The sequence below is a fragment of the Cannabis sativa genome, chromosome X (genome assembly GCF_029168945.1).
Source record: "Cannabis sativa cultivar Pink pepper isolate KNU-18-1 chromosome X, ASM2916894v1, whole genome shotgun sequence".
NCBI lineage: Eukaryota > Viridiplantae > Streptophyta > Magnoliopsida > Rosales > Cannabaceae > Cannabis > Cannabis sativa.
This window is the reverse complement of record NC_083610.1, coordinates 29,667,811-29,691,686: the sequence shown is the minus strand read 5'-3', so window position 1 is coordinate 29,691,686 and position 23,876 is coordinate 29,667,811.

The following is a 23,876-nucleotide window of genomic DNA, read 5'->3' as shown; positions in this document are numbered from 1 at the left end:
ATGATCAAGTATGTGAAAAGGGTTTGGATGAATTTATAAATCAAATAGACAAATAATTGATAAGGTAAACCAAAACATACACAAATGAAAGAAAAATACTTCTATTTCTTTATTGATATTGAATAATCTGGATTACACTGAAATGGAGTTTTATTTAGGGCATAAAACCCAACACTCATTGCCCGCTGCTCACTAAGTAGTGTCATGGCTACCAAGAGTGGGACTATTTCTTTGCGTGTTCATGGATAATTGCTTGCTTTAACTTATGAATTCCTTTCGGAACAAAGCTCCTAGCAAAGAAATAGAACTGTAATCGGGAACTTAAATTTTGGCTCTCAATGAAAATACCAAAATGTTGATGTTAGGAAATAGCCAAGACTGACCCACTAGATTAGAGATATGAAATAAGAGTTAAGTAAATACTAAAGAGTGACACACATAAATTCTACTAGTTCACTCCCCATGTCGCGATGGTAATAGAGTTACGTCTACTTCGAGTTTTTATTTCTCACAAGAATTACAAGAGAATTGACTAAGGAGAGAGCTAAAATTTCTAGAGAGAGATGCTCTGACCTTATGGGGACTTTTCTGAATATAAAAAATAAGCTAGAGGAGCTCTCCTTTTATAGGGAATGAGGTCCTATTAAAATAATAATCAAATATTCAGTGAAAATAAATTTAAGCTATTTTTCATCATTGATGGTGATCTAATAGTGAAATGGACTCTAGAGTTTGGTCGTCAATTTTTGGAGCTTGAATAGCGTCTGCGAGAACTTTTTTGGGTAAGATGTCGATGAAATTTGTAACTCCCTTGAGGATAAAATATGGACGTAATATATTCAGAATCTAGATTAGAGTATGAGACAATAATTCATAGAGCATTGAAATAGCTTCAAAATAAAAGTTTAATCGCATAAATCGGATCAATATTGAGTAAGTTATAATCGTTTTATTGAAGGCTGCTCTGATACCAACGTCCAAGTTGACATATGACATCAACCTTGATGATGGGTGAGTGGATGAAATTTTTTGATGCATAAGTTATATTTTGACACCACTTAGTCAATTTCTATTAAAGTTGTTCGCTAGTTCTCAAAGATGTTACTGTTTCGCAAAATCAGGAGACTCGTAACTACCCGATTTGTAACTAAGTCATTTTGCCAAAAAAGTGAAAATATGAAGTTGGGAATTTGACTTGTGTGAGTTCATAGCTCTCGCTTACTATGAAAAAATAGATAAACTCTCGGGATAGAATAAGAATCAAATAAGTAGAATCTAACGCTCCAGATCATACGTCAACCTCGGCATTGGGTGCTCTTTAAAAAGCTTATGAGATATCATTTTGATGCATGTAATGTCTTTGAAATTGAGGACGAGGTATCCTACCCCATTTTTTACCATAACAAAGAGAATTCCTGGAGAAAAGTTCACATTTTAGTGATAGAAACCAATGCACCATGTTGATTGTCAACTTGGGCAATGGGCCCTGCACCAGTTTAACCTGGGCACTGGGCTCAGTTCTTGGCCCTTTAGGATTCTCATTTTCTCCCCGACTTTACTTTAATCATCATTAATTTTAATGACGGAATAAATTCCTAGAATAATTTTTTGGAAGAATGACTAGAAATAGCCAAGGTTGACAAAATGTCAACCTGGGCACTGTGCCTAGTGCTAGGTGTTACTACAAGAAAACTAGCTTTTGCCGACGTATTGTTGCGCCGGCAAAAGTACCCTAACTGTGCCGGCAAAGCTTTGCCGGTGTAGTTGTGCGCCGGCAAAGATTATTTGGGAAGCTTGGTCGGTTAAGGACTTTTTATCGGCGCGTATAGTAACTGCGCCGGTAAAACTTCCTTTTACCGGTGAGAAATAATGCTGGTGAAAAATAAGCGCCGGTGTTCAAAAATGGCCTTATCCGCCATGAACCTGCTATGATAAGCTTTTGCCGGCGCAATAGTGCGCCGACAAAAGTATTAATCTGACTTTTGGCGCCAATAGTTTTTGCCACTTTTTACCGGCGCACTATTGCGCCGGCAAAAGTATTAAATTTTATTTCTAAAAAAATTTTAATTAATTATATTTAATTAATATAATATTAATTAATTAAATATAATTAATTAAATTTTTTAAAATAATTATAATATTATATTAACAAAATAAACCAACATAATTTACATTAAAAGATAAACCAACATTAATTACTACTAAAATCAGTATATAAACAAAATGTTAAATGTTCGAACCGGATAATAAAAAAAGTACACTTCTATAGGCGGGTAATGTCGTCATCGTTGTTTCTTTGAGTCTCGGGAGGCTGCGATGACGATCCAGCACCAGCAGCAGCCGCCATATACCCTTTTGTGCTCCAACCAGACATTAGAGCATAAGCAGAAAAGTCATTTATTGTCCACAACACTGCCGCACGCATTGAAAACACAGTTCCGTTGTAGGCATCTCGGGTTTCAACACCCGTCTCCCACAACTGTTTCAGTTCATCAATTAACGGTCTCATGAATACATCTATGTCTTTCCCAGGAGATGATGGACCTAGAATTAATAAGGTCAACAACAACGATTCAGAACTCATACACTTCCACGGTGGCAAATTATATGGGACACAAATAACTGGCCACAGGCTGTAAGAGTTGCTCATGTTGCCAAATGGATTAAAACCGTCAGTCGCCAATCCCAGTCTGACATTTCTAGGTTCAACAGAAAAAGACGGATGAAGGCGGTCAAACTGCTTCCATTCTTCAGCGTCCGCAGGATGCCTAAGCACACCGTCTTCTTTTGGTCTCTGCGAGTAATGCCACCGCATATCCTCCGCAGTGTGTCTTGAGCAATATAATCGTTTTAGTTTAGGTGTGAGAGAAATGAGTGGGATTTTGAGTGAGATTGATAGAGATTATTGAGATTGAGTGAGAATGAGTGAGATTGAAAGAGAGGGATGAAGGAGGGATTTTTTGAGAGAAAAAAAAAATTTCAGAAAAAAAAAACCAGAAATGGGGTCTGCTCGTCGAAGGGGATATATGAACACTTTTACCGGCGCATTGAATTGCACCGGTAAAAGTGGTCATATAACCTTAAAACCAAACGCACCGTTTCGCTTACCACTTTTACCGGCGCATTAATGCACCGGTAAAAGTAACCCCACCTACCACCAATTTCCACGCGTTTTATTTTCCCCCAAATTTTCACGAGGGCGGTCAACATTCCCACCAAAATTTGGGAAACTTTTACCGGCGCAATTGTGCGCCGGTAAAAGCCTTACAGAAGTGGACATGTGTTCGCGCCATTTGGCGGTTCAGTGTTCATCTTTTACCGGTGCATTTCATTGCGCCGGTAAAAGTTATAGCTGAATCCAATCCCAAATTCAGCATCTCATTTATGCTGACAACTTTTGTCGGCGCAATTGGTCAACTGCGCCGGCAAAAGTGGCTTTTCTTGTAGTGTGTCAACTTAGGCGCCAGGTTTAGTGTTTTGCCACCAAATGACTCTATTTGATTCCTAAAAATACTTGTATCTTAATCTTTGACAAAAACAGAGAAGATTCCTGGAAGACTTCTAAAAAAACTCCTTGAAAATTACCCAGGTTAACAAAGTGTTAACCTGGGTGCTGGGCCCAACACCTAGGTCAACCTGGGCACTGGGTCCCTATTCTGGCCTCTAGGCTGATCTATTTCTCCCCGAAAGCACTTGTTTCCTAGTTTTGAATGAAGACAAAGAAAATGCTCAGGGTAGTTCTTCAGTTTGATGATTGAAAACATCCCATGTTAACCTGGATGCTAGGTGCCTAGAGCACCTGGTGCTCCAGGTGGTCAAAGATGAAAGTGCTCTGAATCTAATTCTATTACCTCAAATATGTTTTTGACATGTCAAATTCATGTCCCAATACAATGTTTGACCCATTTGCACTAAGACAGTCCTGAAAACTGAAACCCTAGTTGGAATGTCAATGTGGGCATTAGGTGAAACCCTTGGCGCTAGAGTTGACTTTTAGGGTGTTATTTCGTGTATTTTTAGATTCCAGGCCTTTGACATGGATTCTTTATGTCTTCATGGTACAAAATAATAAAAGAAAGTGAGTTAGAAACAACTTGGCAAGATCCAAACACCTATTCCAAAGTTCCTAAAGTCAAGCTGGGCACAGGGCTAGGGGACCCCTCTTAGGTCTACTACTATAACTCGGGTTCCTTCACTCTGAGAATATTTTTCTTCTTTCCACGTGCTAAATATTTATGTTCACGTCATTAAAGCTACTTTTTGTGTAAATAATACCCTATCAAGCATTCATAAAAAAATAACAAACTTTATCATGCCATAAGTTTTAATTATCGTACTATAGTACATATATCAACTATCATACCCTATTTAACCTTCGTCCCTAACTTTCAGATTACACTACTATCATACATACAATGGTACCCTATCGAGCAATCATAGAAAAATGAACAAACTTTATCATGCCATAAATTTCATCATGACATAGATTTTAAGCAATTATTGTACCACTATCAGATTTTATCCTACCACTATCCTACCCTATCAAATATTTATTCCTAACCTCCTGATTACACTACTATCGTACCAACCATCATACCCAATTGTACCTTATAGGGAATTCACAAAAAAAAAAAAAAATCATAGAGAACCTAGAAAAAGTAGATTTCAATAAAACTCAAATTTTACCAAAAAATTAGCAAAAGATACAAAGAAACCATAGATCGAACATCTAAACAATAGTAGTAAAAATGGTCTTAGTTTCTTTGGTTTATAGGTCTCAGTCTCATCGATGTGTCAGAGTGGTAACGGTTGTTGGTCGATGGTCGTCAGGTGTGGGTGGGATTGGTTGTGTTGTGGGATTCATGAGAGGAGACAAGAGTTGTGCAAAGACGAGAGAGGGAAAGAGAGAAGACATAGAAAGAGGGAGATGATTTTTGGTTAGGGAGGGGTAATTTGGGGATCAAATGAAAATTAGACACTAATTTCTTAGAGTGAGTATCTATGGTTTAATTTTAAAATTTTGGGGTAATGTAAGTATGATTAACCAAAATTTCTTTTTAAAATTATTTAATAAGTACTTTTATTAAACATATGATTGGACCACTAATATATTGACATGTGTCAACTTAGTCCATTTTAATAGGATTTAATAGATTGGTAGTGACAGTGAGAACTCGTCAATAGTTACTTAAACTCGAAATAAGATGGAGATGATGATAAAGTGTAAATTCAAATGACAATAAGATTTTAGAGTAGAGAGAAAAAAATTTTTCTATTACTTTCAAGTTGATGATTACAAATTTGACATTCCAAATCCCTCTCACGTTTGAGAATGGAATATTTATAGGATCTAGTGTCCTAAGATACATGGGGTCCCAAAGAGATAAGTTGTCGCTTTCACGCTGCAAATCGCAGGTGCAGGAGGTGGGCTTATGCCTCGTACCATTGTCTGGTGCCAGGTGGTCCTAGATTGCATGGGTAGTACTTACAGTGTACCCTTGATCAGGTCCCCAGTCCTTGCAGGTGCGGTGCCTCCACTACTCATACCTCCTTACTTTTAGAGCTTTGCAGAAAGTGTGGTTGTACGTTCTTCTATTTCATGACTTATCCTTGCGACTGTATGTTGCTCACAGATTCCTTTACTTTGGATAATTTCAGTAAGTTTAATCAAGTTGAGTGGCATGCTCAATGAGTGACTTTTGCATGCATGTTTTCGAGTGACTTTTGCATGCATGTGGCCGAGTGAACTTTGCATGCATGTTGTCGAGTGACTTTTGCATGCATGTTGCCGTGTGACTTTTGCATGCAAGTGGCAGAGTGACTATTGCATGCACGTGGCCGAGTGGCTTTTGCATGCAAGTGGCCAAGTGACTTTTGCATGCATATTTCTGAGTGACTTTTACATGCATTTTGTCGAGTGACTTTTGCATGCATGTGGCAGAGTGACTTTTGGAAGCATGTGGCCGAGTGACTTTTGCATTCATGTTGCCAAGTGACTTTTGAATGCATGTGACCGAGTGACTTCCAAAGATGTATGTCGAGTGATATTTAAAACTATGCATGTCGAGTGACTTCCAAAGTGTGCATGCTGAGTGACTCGGCAATGCACATGTCGAGTGACTCTCTTGCCAATCCTTTGACCCTTAGCCAACTATCCTCAAGAATTAGGAGTGCTAATTTTTAGGATTAACAGTAATGGAAATATAACTTTAAGTATTTAATTCATCTAAAAAAACAAGGAGCATATATAAAAATGTATGAAACTAAATATATTAGGTGTTTATGCCGCAAATACTTTTATGTTTGAATAGAATTTAACGTATTGGTAGTGACAGAAGTAATAGAAATATAGCGTATAAGTATTTAATCCGTCAAAAAAATATTATATAAATTTATAAAACTGAAAACATAAATTGTTTATGTTGTAAATATGTCAACATTTGCCTAATGATTTTGAGCTATTTCTTGTAAGAGCAATACTTAACGAAGGTGTTTAACACTACAAATTAAGTATCATATTAATATCAAATTCCATATATATTTATATAATAAATAACATATACAATCTGTAATCACTAGTAAAGACACTATCTTTTCTGAGAGCACTATAACAACTTTTTTTAAATAGAGAAAATTTAAAAATATTTAAAGAACTGTACTAAAAATACGTTACAGCAGATACTCTAAGTTCTTTTTTCTTTTTAATATTTTTTTTTAAAATACACTATTCGTGCTCTATATTTATAGAATACTTTCTATTATTCTAAATATATTTTATTAATTGATTTAGATTTTAATAATTATTTTTTTATGGGTATGTGTATGTATCAATATTATATATTTGAAATAAATTAATAAAATATAATAAAATTTTAAAAGAGTTTGGTAATGTATTGTAAAGAAATTAATGTAATGTGTAATGTAAAGTGTAAAATAAATAAAATAAAGTTTTAATAGTGTATGTAAAGAAGCTGCTGAGAGTAATATCGTGTACTTGCCTAATAGCAATCTCCCTAAGTCATTTTTTTTTTTCGAAGGCTTTTCTTACTCTTTTTCACACACAAAATACAAATTAGTTGAGTATGTACTTTTGTGTTCATTGACCCGTCTTTTTTATATAACTTTACATGTAAGTCATCTCATCAAATTTTAACATATAACTCAAATTTGTCAAAGTCAGTCAACAGGTTTGACGCGTTCAAATTATTGGTTCTTAAAAAGCATATAAAAGTGGAAATAGTAACTTTCGAGGACATAACTAGTAAATGGCAACAATATTTTGTTAAAATAATAAGAAAAAAGTAATTAACTTTTTTTTTGGAAGAAAAAAAGGTAAATAATTATTACAAGATTATAGTTTCTAAATTTTACTTCTTTTCCTCTCCAAAAAAAAAAATTAAAAAATATTACTTCTCTTTAAGAATAAAGCTTTTTCTAAACTAATTTTATATATATAAATATATATATATATATATTAGGTTGAAGTAATTTTAATTATTATGATATAGATAATATAATTCATAATTTAATTAAATAAACAATATTATTTTAAAAATAATAATATTTAATATAAAAAATTAAATTAAACATTGTTACAAGGGAATTTAGTTCAATATGAGAATCCAAAAATGTAACTGATGATCACATAATATAATTGACATTAATATAAAATTATTTTTTGAATTTTCTTTTATCAAATCTAACTTCAAACTTAAATAGAAAAAAATTATGCATATAACTATCTATATATGTACATCACAACTAAATTTTTCAACACTTGAGATTATATATACATGTAGTTTGGCCTACGAATTGACACTATGAATAAACCCGGTCTCCATACAAACTCACCTATATAAAAATAAAAAAGTTTTCGTCAATGTTAGATTAATTTGAAAAATCAAAACTAAATAATAAGGCCGCCATTATTAACAGACAAAACGAAGAAAGAAAAATTATCATGGAGCTGAAGAGAAGAATAATTGAGACAAAGTAGAGGAGGCTAATAATGCTTACTTTGTTTATTATTTTTTTTTAGAGTAATTAGCGGCAAAATCCCTTAACTATCAATTTACTTGTAAAAAACCATCTAACCTCATATTTTAGTGGGAAAACTCTCCAAAGTACTGTTCCGTTTACATTTTTAAGGTGACGTCTGTCCAGCCACATTAAGTCTTAATTTTACCCACGTGGCAATGACAGGTTACTAAAAAATTATCCTATGTAGTCATATTTTACAAAATAAAATAAAAACTTTAAGAGTAATTTGCGGCAAAATCCCCCCGAACTATCAATTTAGCAAAAAACCATCCAAAAAACTTTAAGGTTGGATGGTTTTTTGCAAGTAAATTGATAGTTAGAGGAGTTTTGCAGCAAATTACTCTTAAAGTTTTTATTTTAATTTTGTAAAATATTGCCACGTAGGATAATTTTTTAGTGACCTATCATTGCCACGTGGACAAAATTAGGACTTAACGAGGCTGGACAGACGACACCTTAAAATGTAAACGGAACAGTACTTTGGAGGATTTTTCCACCAAAATATGAGGTTGGATGGTTTTTTACAAATAAATTGATAGTTGAGAGGGTTTTGTCGCAAATTACTCTTTTTTTTGTTGAGAGTGGAATCGCAAAAGAGCTTCTATTTCTTATTTGCCATTTTGAAAATAATTGCCTCTAAATTGTATGAGGTCCATAAATTATGCTAATGTTAGTTATTTTTTTTTTTTGTTATTATTTTTAAATGTTAATTTTCTAAAAGTTAAAGATTTTAAATATTTTATTATTTATATTTAATATCTTAAAATTTTGATTTTTTTAGAGTAAATATGTCAGGTCCATAAATTATGCTATTGTTTGTTATTTTTTTTTTAAATTTTTAAATGTTAATATTTTAAAAGTTAAAGATTTTAAGTATATTTTATTTATATTGAATATTTTAAAATTTTGATTTTTTTTAGTTAATGTTTAAGGTTAAAGTGAACAGAAAAATGAATAATAATGTTAAACTAAAAACCCTTTTTTTGGGGGGGAATTACCTATTATTTTTTTATTTTTTTTTTTAAATTTAAGTTTTGGGTTTTTAAAGTGGTTTCTGCCCTACGTTTTATGTGGGTTGCTATACGATTTTTAGTTGCGATGCAATATGAGTTTCTATGTAGAATTTTGTAAAAATGCTTTTTTGAAGTGTAAAAAATGAAAAAAACCCCCAATTTTTTTAGGGGCTTTTTCATTTTTACACTTCAAAACTGTTTTTCTTTTTTGCATTTTTTACGGAATTCTACATAGAAATTCCTATTGCAACTGGCACTGCAACCTAAATTGCAACAAAAAATGTATAGAAACTCCTATTGCAACTAGCACTGCAACCACTTTAGAAACCCAAACAGTAATTTTTTTTTAAAAAAAAAAAGTTAAAAAACAGTATTTGAGGTAATTCCCCTTTTTCTTATATAGCCATATTTTATACTAAATAAATATTTTGAAAAAAAAAATGAGTAATTTAAACTTAGTTTAAATGGAAAGGAATGTCTGTTAAAAGAAAAAAGAAAAAATAGTGTACCTGTTGCCCAATAATTTTAATAAGTAAGTAGTGTAAGTAATTATAGTTTAGGGGTGTTCATTGGATCACATCCAATGGATTCGGACTCAACCGATCCAATCCAATTATTTATTAGATATTGAAGTTTGTCATCTGATCCAATCCAATCGAATTGAGTCATCCGATCCGATCCAATGAATGTATTAGATTGGATCCAATCATTAGATGCATTGACTAGTTTTCTATTGGATTGGATTAGATCCATCCAATCCATTTTAGGTACCATTTAAATTAATTTCATTAAAAAATAAAAATATATATAAATATATATTTAAAACTTAATAATCCAACATACATAATAAGCATTAGTTTAGTCGAACCTAATTCTCATGATCTCATAATCAAATTGCTATAAAAAAAAATTTATTCAATGCGCATTGACAATTTTTTAACGTTTCGGAAGATAAGAATTAATATTTTAAATTTAAAGTATTTTTTTCATTAATCTCATGTGTTAAATATATATTAAATCAATTAATATATATTTTTAAATAAAATATATTGAATATATAAAACTTTAAATGTATTTTAAAAATATATAAAGATAATTGGATGATAATTGGATCGGTTTGGGTGGTTATCCATTGGATCGGATGTCGCATCCGACAACCGATCCAATCTGATTGGATTTTCAAAATTTACATCTGATCCGATCCAATTATGATTGGATATCCAATTCTATCGGATCGGTTGGGATTTGATCGATCGGTTGTAATTGGATTGGATGACTTTCTGCACACCCCTAAATTATATTACATTTTAAAGAGTTTTTAGCAGTTAAACCTTTTCAACTGTCGTTTCACTTGTATTTAGCCCTCCAAGTTTAAATTTTAGCAGTAAAACCCTCCGAACTACTAACTGGTAGCAAATTTAAGATGTCATCTGATTAAGTGTCACGATAGACTGCTTATGTATACACTCTTGTACACATGACACGTTTATATTTGTACACCTAAAATTATAAAATTATAAAATAAAAAATAAAACGTTTAAAAAAAATAAAGTACTATAAATTTTAAAATAATTTTTTTATTTTTTAAATAATAATATTAAGTATACAAATATATTGGCAATTAACTGTGAAACATGAATATGTCACTTTAAATTTGCTACCAATTTAGTAGTTTGGAGGATTTTACTGTCAAAATTTGAGCCTAGAGGTTAAGTGTAAATGGAGTGATAATTGAAAGAGTTTAACCGTAAAAAACTCTATTTTAAAATATGTGTATTTCGATATGAAGTAATTAATTATAAATTTCTTATGTTTTGTTTGGAAAAATCGTTAGTAATAAATAATAACTTTTAGTACTTAATATTTTTTAGGTATGATTTTAAAAATACTTAAAAATGATATAATATTTATATTTTTATGGATAAATATTTTCATGTTGCTGTTATGAGAAACCAACGTGAAAAAAACGTTTTTTTTTTAAATATAAATAAGTAACAAAAAAATTGTAGAAAAATAGAATTTGAAAAAATATAAAAAAAAATAATTAAAAAAAAAAAGAAAAAGAAGAAAAATTCGTAAAAATCTATATATATATATATATATATATATATATAAAAATCTAATTTTAAGTGCATTGTATACTTTTTTCTATTTAAAATAGAAAGTACATTATCATAGAAGTATAAGAATTGGAGAGTGTTAATGAAATCTCTTAATCACCTCAAATTGTATGGTTACATTGTATGTGGTCAGTCAAACATACAAGACTATATAATTACTTTCAAATACATCCAAGTCTAAATCTATATTGGCTTTCTAAACATGCCCTCAAAAACATTCTATTTCCTACTCTATCTTATACTCTCATATATTTTGGTTATCCAAATTTTGATGACGATGACATGTCAAGAGTAACAACACGTGGCATGAAAAATATCGAGACTGAATTAATGAAGAATATGTAAATTCATGACCGATGGAGTGACCGTTAATCGTGATGGGTGGTCATGACCGTTAGAATGGAAGTCTGACGGTCACCTTTACCCCTAACTTGAGTAAGGTGAATGTCTCCAAGAAGGGAAAATGATGGACTAACACCTTCATAAGTGGAATAAACAATCACCACACACCTACAAGCCAAATTAGTCTAAGGGGTAGATGACACTACCCCCACCATAAACATAATAACATTCTCAAAGATATATGAAGACATCCGCACAACAGTATGACTACTCACAACATACAAGGGGTCTCAGGGGATTACCCAGAGATGACAATTGTCACCCTCCTCTAGTTGGGTCTCGGGGATGTCACCCCCATGTGTTAGTTTCAATTCCCGAAGGTGGTCAACGACCGTGTCACACCATTGGGAGACCTTCATTGTGAATGACTAGTTCAAATATTCAAATCCCACAAAAAGCTCAAAGATAGTTATCAACCCACAAAAATAGCAGAATATTATCATAAAAATCAGACTTCAACTACCTCCGAAAATCAAAGAGACGGTTGAGATAGCTCTGCATTGGTCGCGTCTCCTGAAACGAGAAGCACTGACTTTTTCCCGTATATAAGGGATCACTCATGACCTGGGAAAGGGGTCTAAGATTTTGAGCACTTAGAGAAAAAACTCTTTTATTCTTTGCATTCAAGAGCCTGTTCTTGACTTTTGCAACTCTGATTAATAAAACCCAAAGGGAGTAGGCTATTACCGACGTCGGGGGCCGAATCTCTTTAAATTTTATTGTCTTTCTTTACATTTATTGCAAATTTTAGTGTCATTAATTACATTTATTGTGATGATTTTAGTTTAATTTCATTTATTATGACTACACGTCGATTGGAAAAAAATCCATTCAATATTTTAGTGCTTTCATTGAGAGCTTTCACCAAAATCTTCAAGTTTTTTATCGAAAAAAATGATGCTAACCAGAAGATCACAAGAACGACCTGATGAGGAGATGGATAATGCCCAGCAAGTTCCATCAGCAAGTAATCTTGCCGGAAACAATGGATAGCGACCCCCGCATCCTGGTAATGGTGGTGCAGCCACCACCCACACCACTGTCCAGACTACTGCTTGTCATGGGACAACTGGCGAAACTACTTCTGCTGGGGAGACAACTGTTGGGCGTACCACCAATTCCACCACTGTTAGAGGCGGCCCTACTGATGGCGCCACCAGAAGGGGTAATACTAGAAATTTTGTCCCACCTAATGATGGCACGGGCCAAGCACAAATAGGTCGAGGCCCTGGCGTGTTTAGGCCACATAATGAACCCCATGTGGATATCGAAGGAATTGACCAAGAGATGGATCAATTACGAGATGTGATAGGCCGAATGAAAGGTCAATTGCAATAAGTCTTGCTAACAAAGGAGAGAATTCTAATCTTGGCTGGAAGATCATGCTCGAGAAATGAGGAGGCGCCAAGACGACCACGACCGTCGCACTCAAGAGGTTGTTGACTTAACACGAAGCTACTTTAACAAAAACACACAAGGGTTGGGTACTACGCCCACAACCAACAGATACCTCAAGACAACTGAACCTATACATAGGAAGTCCCTACCCCGAGAAACCAATGGGAGAGGGTGGTCTACGGACCTGAAGAACGCGCAAAGAACCAAGAGAGGGCTAGGAGTCATCCCTCCAATAAGGTTCCCCGCAACAACAATAGCTCGCTCCCTGTTGATGTACAAGTCCTACCCGGTCACTATATGGGACGTGATGACTCCCACAAAAACAACAAACACATGACATCATATTGCCATAAGTGTTGCCTGACATGCCAACCAGTGCAGACGATCTCCACCAATTCCTCCAATAATGAGAATTGGAGGCGATGCAACCACGACAGCTTTGACCAAAATAATGGCAAAAAAGGGAAATTCAATGATTCCCTTATGCCATGACATCTAAGGGAGAAGGAGAAGAAGTGTGCATGCTTCACTCTCCTGCCAAAACTCCCAAAGAAATGCATGCCAACCAGCTATGGCGATAGGTGTCATCAAAACCTAAAGCACCTGGCCAACCACTCAAGTGAACCACTGAGGCTCAGCTGATATAAGGCCACCTATCAACTAAACATGGCCATCAAAGTCCAAGCTCTCGTCAGCTTCATGGCTAAACATAGAAGCATATCTCCCTAAATCTTGCAAGGTTCGGGAGAAAAGCAAAAGCCAGAGATGAAGTGAGAGTAAGAGCAAGATGACTCAACCTAAAAGGTGCTTGATCACTTGCTCGATATAGGCCTGGCCCTCAGAACACCTGGGGGCAATGGCTGCATGAGGCAACAAAGGTCAGTTTCAAAGCTTCTAAGAACGAGGCTGAACATGAAGCTCTGAATGCTGGCCTCAGGCTAGCACACGAAGCGCGGGATGAACACCTAAACATACACCACGATTCTCAAAAAGTCGTAGGTCATGTCCTAGGTGAATATACAGGTCAATGAAAAAAGATGATGGCCTATTTGAGCTATGACCTGTCAAGTCAGCTCAAAGGTTGTACTAAAAGGCAAGTCCTCAAAGACAACGCAATAGCCGACACACTCGCTCAACTAGCCAGCTACACTTTGACAACCAAGGCAAACTTGGTACCCACCCAGTTCTTTAAAAGGAAAAGACATACTAGACAACCAACATGGATACACTTATAGCAGCATACCTCCAAACAAAAACCTTGCTAGAAAGTAGGGGTAAAGGGGATAGCTGCTAGGTGGCCAATCCTGGATAGCATAACTTATAGATATGGTACCCTGTGGTACCCTAATAACACCTCTAAGAAGTGTTACCAAGAAAGAAGTTGAACTGGTATTGACTTGGACTCCAACAATCACGCTGGGAGCAAAGCCATCCGAGTGTAGATGGGATCAAACTACAACATCGACTTGGCCTCCAAAAGGCTGGCTGACCATGACCTCAGTAGGCTGGTCGGCCATAGAGTCAATAACCTAGCCGACCACTACCTCCACAGGCTCGCTGGTCAGAGCCTCATCCAAATGATCGGGAAATGCTCCAACGTGGCTGGCCACCTGGTTTATATCCTAGCTGGCCCGATCCGCCAATAGTCTACTCTCACACTTCTGGTCTACTTTGACCAAGAAGTAAACCACATTTTGCTAGTAGAATCCCTTGGCAAAAGGGAATAAGAAGAGACCAAGCCAACTCAAAGCAGCATGTCTGCCCACAAAGAGTTACCATGCCCTTTGACATACAAATCAAGGAAAGAAATTCTTCGTAAAAGACCCAGTGCTCCGAAGAATACTCCTTGATACCAAAGATCCTGGAGCAAGCATGTTTGGACCCAACTGAAAAGGTCCGCACCAAGTTACAAGATAAGAAGAAAAGGTCCATACAAGCCTGTCGAGTACAATGACAACTTAGAGTTGGTTCTTTTACCAAAATACTAGAATAGAGAACATCTCGGTAAGTGCTCTCACTAGCTAACTTGTATAATGGTTCCCTTTAATGTTTCACCTTGCAGGAATCCATAAAAGAGCTAGTACCCATTGCCCTCCAGCGATGGCCTCCCATCATTCTTCAGTGATGGCCTTTGCACGGTAAGTCGTGTAGAGGTAGCCAAATATAAAAGAGTTAGTACCCATTTCTTTTCAGCATGGCCTCCCATCGCTCTTTAACAATGGCCTCTGCCTGACATCTCAAGCAGGGGTAGCCACAACGTGATTTCAAAAGCAAACACCAAGTTGTAAGCTTTTGTTACACGTAAGACCAAATGTGTCTAAGCCACTTGCTAACAAAGATAACTTCTTAAAGTTATTCTTTTTCAGTTCCACATGCGTATAACCCAATAGCACCCCAAGAAAATTCTCAGGCAAGGTCTATGAAACTTAACTGAATGCAAGTGACCAAGAGATTGTAAGCATGCATGCTCACTTGCGGGCACCTACACCGTACAATGCATCAAACTAACATAAAGAACTTATGCAGAGAAATTTAAACGCTTAGAATAAGCTACTAAACCTGCCTTTAAGTCAAGTGCAGACATACTTTAGCTTGGCATAAGAAAAGTAAATTTAGATATTTACATGTCAAGACAATAAGAAGATAGCCAGGATAATCAATGTCCATAGTGAAATGCTTTAAGGTTGAACAAAAGTAGTGTTCGAAAATAGAGTGCCTATAAGCCAAAATCAAGAACATGAAAGCCTTAAGGCCAAATATAAATAAAAAACTGGTTCAAATGCATAAGGTCGGGGCCACAGAAGAACTGTATAGTTCAAAATGCATAAGGTTGAGGCCCCGTGAGAACTATACAGCTAGAGAAGAACCGAACAAAGTTCCCATAGGAACCATGTACTGGGCTAAATCTCCAAGGCAAGGCAGAGTTCCTGGTATGTTCCAAGCCAAAAGGTAGTTCCTTGCTGGTCCCAAGCCATACACAAAAATCTGGGCAGCCGTACCCAAGGGTACTTGCTAGATAATGTCATTGTACAAGGCTGAGTATCAGTGAAGTATAGTCTCAAGTATAATAGCTTGGACAAATATTGAGTCTTAAGTTGAGCATTCGACTATAATAGACTCACCATTAAGTTTTATACAGAGTTTCAAAGGTAACCACGTATGAGACTAAGGTTGTATATGCCTACGAAGCCATGACAAGATTCTTGCCAAGGTAAAAAGAGGATATAAAACTGGCCACCTGCTTGGAACCATGGCCTAGGTTGGCTAAGGTTCCCAAGCCTTGAGAGTGTCGGCTAGGGTCCCATGACTCAGTGAAGAATTGACTAGGGTCACCAAACCTGAACATGAATCGACTAACTTCCTAGGGTGAAACCCCAGAGTTGGCTAATTCCCATGATTAAATCTTAGGGTCAGCTAGGTCTCAAACAAGACCCCTAGGGTCGACCAAGGTTAGTTTTGAATCAAAATGTGTGTTTTTCTCAAAACTAGACTATGTGCCTCATGTTCTTGATGACTCAAAGAGTCAAGAATCACAACCAAGGCCAAAATAGAATCTTTTCCATCAGGAAATCACAAATTATACATTCTAAAATTGTCATGTGGATCAAAATACCAAAAAGATTACAATCTAACATGAGAATCAAAAAGTAAGTAAAAGCTTAAAGAGCTTGAAACTTATCAATGGAAGGTTCAAAGAAGAGAAGATGGGGCATATATGGAGAGAGAAGATCAATGATCTAAAAGCATCTCATGCAAAAAACCAACACTTTGCGAGATAAGGCTACTCGACAGAAGCTACTACAAGCAAGAGAAGAGTTGGAAAGTCCCTAGCCGACCAGATGTTTGAACAGGGACTTGGGGGTAAATATTATCCAAAATATTTTCCACCTAACGTAGCATGTCCACATATGCCAAGGACAAGTACACACGGAATACAGCCTTCCCAATAGCAGGACAAAGTCTCCTTACAAGGTATGGAAAAACTGTCAAGCAACAAGCAAAAGGAGATAAGCGAGTCGTCAAGGAGCTATACCACCATGTCTGGCCGGCCAAGGGGCATATAGGTTGGCCAAGATGAGCTTATATGGCTAGCCAGGGCTTGGGCACAAGCTAGCCGGCCAAAAGGTGACTTTTAGACTAAGGAAGGGTCTGTTCGACCAAGAAAGCCTAACCTCTGCAAGGAAAAGGTGTACAAAGGTTGGCCTCCACCTATAAAGGTTGGCCTCCATCTACAGAGGTTGGCCATCACCAAGGTTGGCCATCATCAAGGCTAGCCATCACCTACTAAGGATGGCCAACACATGCAAAGACCTGGCCAACTCTTGACAATGCTAGAAGGAACATGATCTGCCAGACCCTGGCAGGAACATGACAGGCCAGACCTCTACCTACAGGCATTGTATGGCCGACCAGCTAGCCTTTGACTTGGCAAGATTTTGATAAGTAGCTCTCATATGTGGACAGCAAGTCAAGCAACAGTTTGGGCCTTGAAAGCCCATAAAAATAGAGAGAAGATATCTATTTTTGAAGGGAAATTTATTCATTTGTATTTTATTAATTAATTATGTAAATAATGAATTTATTTACCTATATCTAAGGGATATTAGGCAAGTAAGGTCTACTATATAAAGAGCTTTAGCCTCACTCTAAAATCCTAAGTCATTAAGCCTCCAAACTCCCTAAGCTCTTAACTCAAGTCTAAAAACCCTAACTCTCTCTTCTCCTCTCTTCTACATGCCCAAGACTCTATCTCTTTCACTAGAGATTTGCCTATTGATTCGTACATTGTAATCTTAAGAGAGCTACTTCAGATCCTATAACTATAGTGATCTGAGTAGTATTATCTCTCAATATCAATACAACTAAAAGGGGAGTAGGTCATTACCTGTTAACTAAGAGGATCGAACCTCTATAAGATCATGTGTCTCACTTACTTTATTGTTTTTATTGTGTAATGCGTGACAAGCATCATCATTAAATACGACTCCGCTGTCGATTGGCCAAATTCTAAGGTCAAGAAAAATTAATGAATATATTAATTATAGAAGTATAATTAATAAATATTTGAAAATTCCTTATTCATATAGAGATGGTATAATCTTGTAAGGTCGTACAAGAGAATTAAGATTATACAATATGAATAAAATAAGTTGGTAGTGTATTAAAGTAAGGAATCTTTAATATGGAATTACCAAGTACGACTTACTATGCACTATACTCTAGCACGTGTGATTTTGATGCAGATCACATATGTGGATTGACATGTAGTAAAGGTGTTGTATATAATTTGACTATACATGACTGGACCAATATGTAATAATATCTTTCATTAACATGTCATTTACCATGAAAGAGTTATTTATATCACAATGATGATCATTAGTAGATCATCTTGAATCATGAGTATGCATGAACTCTTATTTGGGTTCATTGAGTTCTTTGATTCACTCATTAAAGTTTCTCAGAGAAGATGATTCTTGCAACTTCTATTTTGAGAGAATAATATGAGTGGCTGAGAACATGTTATACAATAATAGAAACCATGCTTTTCGAAAGAATCAAATATTAGTTCCTTTATAGTGTTAATTCTGGGAGTGCTAACAGTTGGATTCAAATCTATACTTAGATTATAGATTAACTATTCACATTGAATCAATGCCACATAAGGAATCAAGAGATAATTAGAAGGATAACGATAATTTTGACCAACTCTAATTTTGAACTAATAATTAGAGGACGAACTACTTATATTGATTATATCAATGGATTATAAGTAAGAATTCTATAAATATAATTTTATATTGTCAAAAGTGAAATTTTCATATTTATATTGGAGTATTAATAGAATTAATAAACCTAATTATTCTATTGAAGAGTTCAATAATAATCAAGTGTTTTGTTGACATCGCTTTTAGCCAACGACAATGAGTCTTTTTTATAAGCGATAAACGATATGTTGTAACGAATATATAATAAAACAATAATAAGACACAAGAATTTTATAGAGGTTTAGCCCCGAGCAGTTCGGTGATAACCTAATCCTCGTTATTTGTATTGACTCAAGAATAAGGAAGAAGATTCCTTTTCTTATAGCTCTTACAACAGTATCTCTGAATATATAATTCTTAGATAATAATATAGTCTTAGCTTAGCTGCGTATTGAATTTAAATCTCTCGGTCCCTTGCCCAGTGAACATTCCTCACTATTTATAGGGCTGGGAAACTTGAGGAGGAAGAGTTTCCTCTCTCGTTACAATGCGCATAAACAGAAAGATCGTGTGATCAATGCTGAATACAAGGATTGTGGGATTGAGGCTGAGTACACTGATAGTGGGATCGTGTGTATGCCGTATCCACGTAAGTTGATCCCTGAGTTATAGGGATCGAGCTTATGACTCATGATGCGAAAGCTGAATTTGCTAAGTGTTGAGTGCTCTGCACGGATTGTTGAATATCTTACTCAGGATGTGCCCGCGAGGCATCCTGCCCGACCTATCTTCCCGAGCAGATGCTCCAAGTGGACTCCACGTGTCACCATTCTCGTGATGCCACGTCAGAGTGCAAAATTTGGGAAAACATTTACCCCCCAAGTCTATACGGGACCTCTAAGGTTGCGTGTAGACTTCTTTCGAGCTGGCTCTGCCTTTGGATGGGGACACGTGTCGAGCATGACCGTTCGAGACTCGATGTGAAGCTGACTGGGCGTCCCTTCAGTTTTCGGGTAATAAATGCTCTGACAATTAATATTTTGAAATCTGATTTTCTCTCTCCACGGCTGACGGTTGCACTCGATTACTTTTTATTTCCCATATTCATTTTTGAGGCGGGAAGTTGAGGCGTCTAAGCTTTCTTTGAGACAGTTACCTCTTTTTGTGACTTGTCTATAAATACCCATAGCATTGGCACATAAACTCATTTCATCTCCCTTCTTTGCTAAGTAAGCTCCAGAGCGAAAAGAAAGTTTTCTAGCTTTAAAGTCGCCGAGTGCCTTCATACAACTGTTGGTTGACGTTGCTCGAACCCAGACACTCGAATCTTTGAGTAAGTTTCTGATTTCCTTTATGCTTTTCTTTGCATGTTTACATTTTGAATGCAACTTTCACTATGCTGTAGAAAAATGCTTAGGAAACCCTAGGCCTAGAAACTTCTGCGATTCTTCTTTATCATGTCTTCATGTGGGTTTACAGCCATAGAGTTTGTCTCTGAACTGCATTGCGTCCGCCTTTCATCTTGCTTATTCTAAGCTTCGTGAACTTTTTTGCCCTAACTCAAGAAAATTTTTTGACTTCTTGAGTTCTGACTTTTCTTTGGACATGATCGTCCTTTAATCTGTTGAGTACTCCTGGTCGGCATATTTGCTTGTTTATCGTTTGATATTCATTCTAACACTCATCTTGTGTGTTGTCTTTTGTAGATGAACTCAGGTGAGTCTTGGGAACTCGGGCATCAGATCGACCAGGATATGCTTCAACTTCTCCACGAGGATCACCCTCGTCTTCGTTCTAGTCCTCCTTCTAGCAAAGGACATTCTTCTGACCTTGTACCCAGCCATAGTATGATGGCTCGTACAAAGAAAACCACGCGTCTGGCTGACACAACTGATCCTCAAGTGGCTCGGCTCGCCACTCTGTCCAGCGCCGAACAGGATTCGGCCGTCCCGATGGAGGAGGATCGCGAGGAGGACGCTGAGGTCCAAAAAGTTGACGAGTTGGACGATGTGCGTCCGGGCAGTCCTTTTGAGGCGGAGGGAGAGGAAGAGGTTCAACCCCCAAATTTTGGGGAGTATAATGAGGTTGGGCTGCCAGTTGATGCTGACATAGACGTCCTGGTTGAGGGCGTGGACTATGTCAGTGAGGAGCTTACTGCGGCGATTCCTCATATGAGGTAGGGTGCCTTGGGCGCTAGGTGGGTAAGTCCTCTGTCCAAAATTACGGAGGCGCGCCTTCAAACTCTTGACTAGGATGGGTACCTGGGCGAGCTGGACTGCTACATTCCCACCCACACTAATCGTGCCACAAACCCTGACACGGGGATGTGCGCCTGGTCGAGGGCCCATGGCCAGCAAGGGGCGGTGATGCCCTTGCACAAGTACTTCAAGGATGTGGCGGACTTCTTTGGTCTCTGCTCGGCCCAAATAACCCCTAAAGGCATTAAGTATTTGTCTGCCCTCTTCGTCCTCTACGCTTCCCAAGGATGGGGTGCTCCTTCTCCCCATGAGGTTTCCTGGTTCTTTGATCTGAAGTCTACCCCCAAACAAGGCAGGTCGAGGTACTTCTATTTCTCTCAGCCAGGCTTCAAGTGGTTGACCGGCACGGATGCCAAGGCCATCAGCAAAATAGGGCATTTCGCCGATGAGTACTTCATGGTGAAGGATCCGAGCATTACCCGGACTCGATTTTAGCAGATTCCGACATATCACCACCCTCCCCTCACTCTTGCTCTTAGAAATAGAGCTTAGAAACTTGCCCGGTTGCTGGGGGAAGACAAGAATATTATCTAGTTGACCTTCGATGATAATCTTGTGAAGTACGAGCTCTATCCCGAGGACTTTTCTCCTAAGTTCGTGGTGGGGAAGAAGAGGAAGTTTGATGCTGGCCGGACTGAACGAACTCATTCAGAGAATGAGCTGATTCAACTGAAGCGTGAAGCTAAGTTGAAAGGAGGTGCCAGGGCCAAGCAGTATGCTTAGGAGCCTTTGAATCCTGAAGATGAGGCCGAGGACGAGCAGGTGACCCCACTGAAGAGGAAGAAGAAACTCCCGGCCACGCCCAGGCCTATTGAACATTGATTCGCATAAGGGAGACCATTTCACCTGTTCGGCCATCTCCCCCCTTTGCCGGAAAAGGGAAAGCTGTCATGTCTGAGATAAGATCGATGTCAGGTGATGATGGACTTCTGAGTCTTTGTGCGGGCGGTCACCTTGCATTTTACTTTTTCTTGTTCTTGAGCTTCTTCATTTTCATGCCTTCTGTTTTCTGATTGCTGTTTTATAACCATACTATTTTTGTTCTGTGTAGACATGTCTCGGCAGATGCTCGATGCTCTGAGGAAGAGAATGGGTGGAAGCTCTAGCGCCTCTCCTCCGGCCAAGAAGTTCAAGGGCGGTGAGGGGTCCTCTTTTACGGAAAGAAGACCTTCTGGAGAGGTCATTGATCTTTCCGAGGAGCTGACTGTTGCAAACCCCTCTACCCCCAAGTCTGCCAAGTCCAAGGAGTCTAGACTACCAACGGCTGGGTCTGAACTGGTCAGGAGTAATCCTGAGCGGGTGCAGGTACCAACTCCACCTTTGACCGTGTTTCCAGAGGCAAAAAAGGGCAAGGAGATGCTGGCCCACTATATGAACCGGCTGGTTCCCCAGGTCAGTGAGCAACTGGCTGGTGCTGATAATGACTCATCTCTGGATGTGTTGGTGGGCAGAGTCCTGAAGGAATTTACCAGGGTAAGTCTTTTTTGATACTTCCCTTTAAATTTCCACATTTAGCTCCATATGCTAAAGTTTTTCCTTTGTACAGGCCGGTCTGAAGTTGGCCTACACTTACTCCCGAGCTAAGTCTTTTGCTTCCAAGAGCGCAGCTCTGTCCGACACCTTGAAGGCAAAGGTAGACTTGGCCAAGAAGGAAGCTGAGGAAGCCAGGGCGGAAGCCGGAGCTAGTCGGTTGGAGTTGGGCGAGGCCAACAAGAAGCTGTTCGCTGCTGAGAAGAAGATCTTCGTGCTGACAAAGGATCTCGAGGCTGCTGATCGTTTTGAGGAGACCATCGAGATCTTATCTGCTGAGGTAAACAGTCTTCAGGATGAGACGACTTCTCTGTGAGCAGTTCTTCTTCGGATGAAGGAGGAGAAGGACGCTAAGGAGGGGGAGCTTACAGCCGAGGTGGACAAGTTGAAGGAGAAGGTCAATGCCTTGGAGACAGCCGGTCTCGAGCTCTTCTTTAATTTCTGGAAGTCTAATCCCCGGGCCAACTTTGACTACTTGGGCGAGGCTAAGGACATGTACCTTGAGTATTGCGCGGCCCAAGTGGCTTATGGTGGGAACGAGGCGGCTGCTTCAACCTCCGGCCAAGCTGCCTCAACCTCCGGTCAGGCTGCTGATGCTTCTCCTGTTTGGACAACAGATCCTCCTGCTCCAATTGGCCCAGAAGAACCGAACCAAGAGCTTGGGACTCCAGCTGTTTAAACACTTCTTTTCATCTTTTTTTTATATATCTTATTCGGCCTCCGGGCCTTTTCTAAGACATCTCGACCCGCCAAGCGGTCTTTAAACTTGGAATTATTTTTCATTTTTTGGACAACGGGCTGACTGGGCAGCTTTTAATCCCGGTACTACGTGCTTTTGTCATCCTTAATGAATTTCATTCTCTGTTTATAATTGTCGTGCAGTTGTGATTGTTTTATTTTTACCAAATGCTTTGTACAGGTATAGGTGCCCCCCAAGTGACCGAGCAGACGTATGACTCTTCGTCACTTGTCTTTCGCAAATGACCGAGTAGACGTATGACTCTTGGTCACTTGTCTTTCGCAAATATATTGCTTATCTGTTCGGTTTGACCAAACCTTTTGTACGCACTTTAGGTAAATTATAATCATGCTGATTTTTTTGACTCAATTGAATTTGAAATACTATCTTTTTTCATTTATTGATCGAAAATGTATTTGTTACCGTAGTAACTTACATCAGAGCTATTTGATCTAATCTGATCTTTTAACTTAACATGAAATAAAACAAATTGCAGACATAAGAAACTGTACTTTAAAGTGGTCAGCCCGACCTGAGTACTTTGTTTTTGAAACCTTTGCGAGTAGTCCACCCAGAAGGCCATTCACTTATAAGTGAATGTTCATTTAGTACTTTAAAATGGTCAACCCGACCTGAGTACTTAAAAGTGGTCAACCTGACCTGTGTAC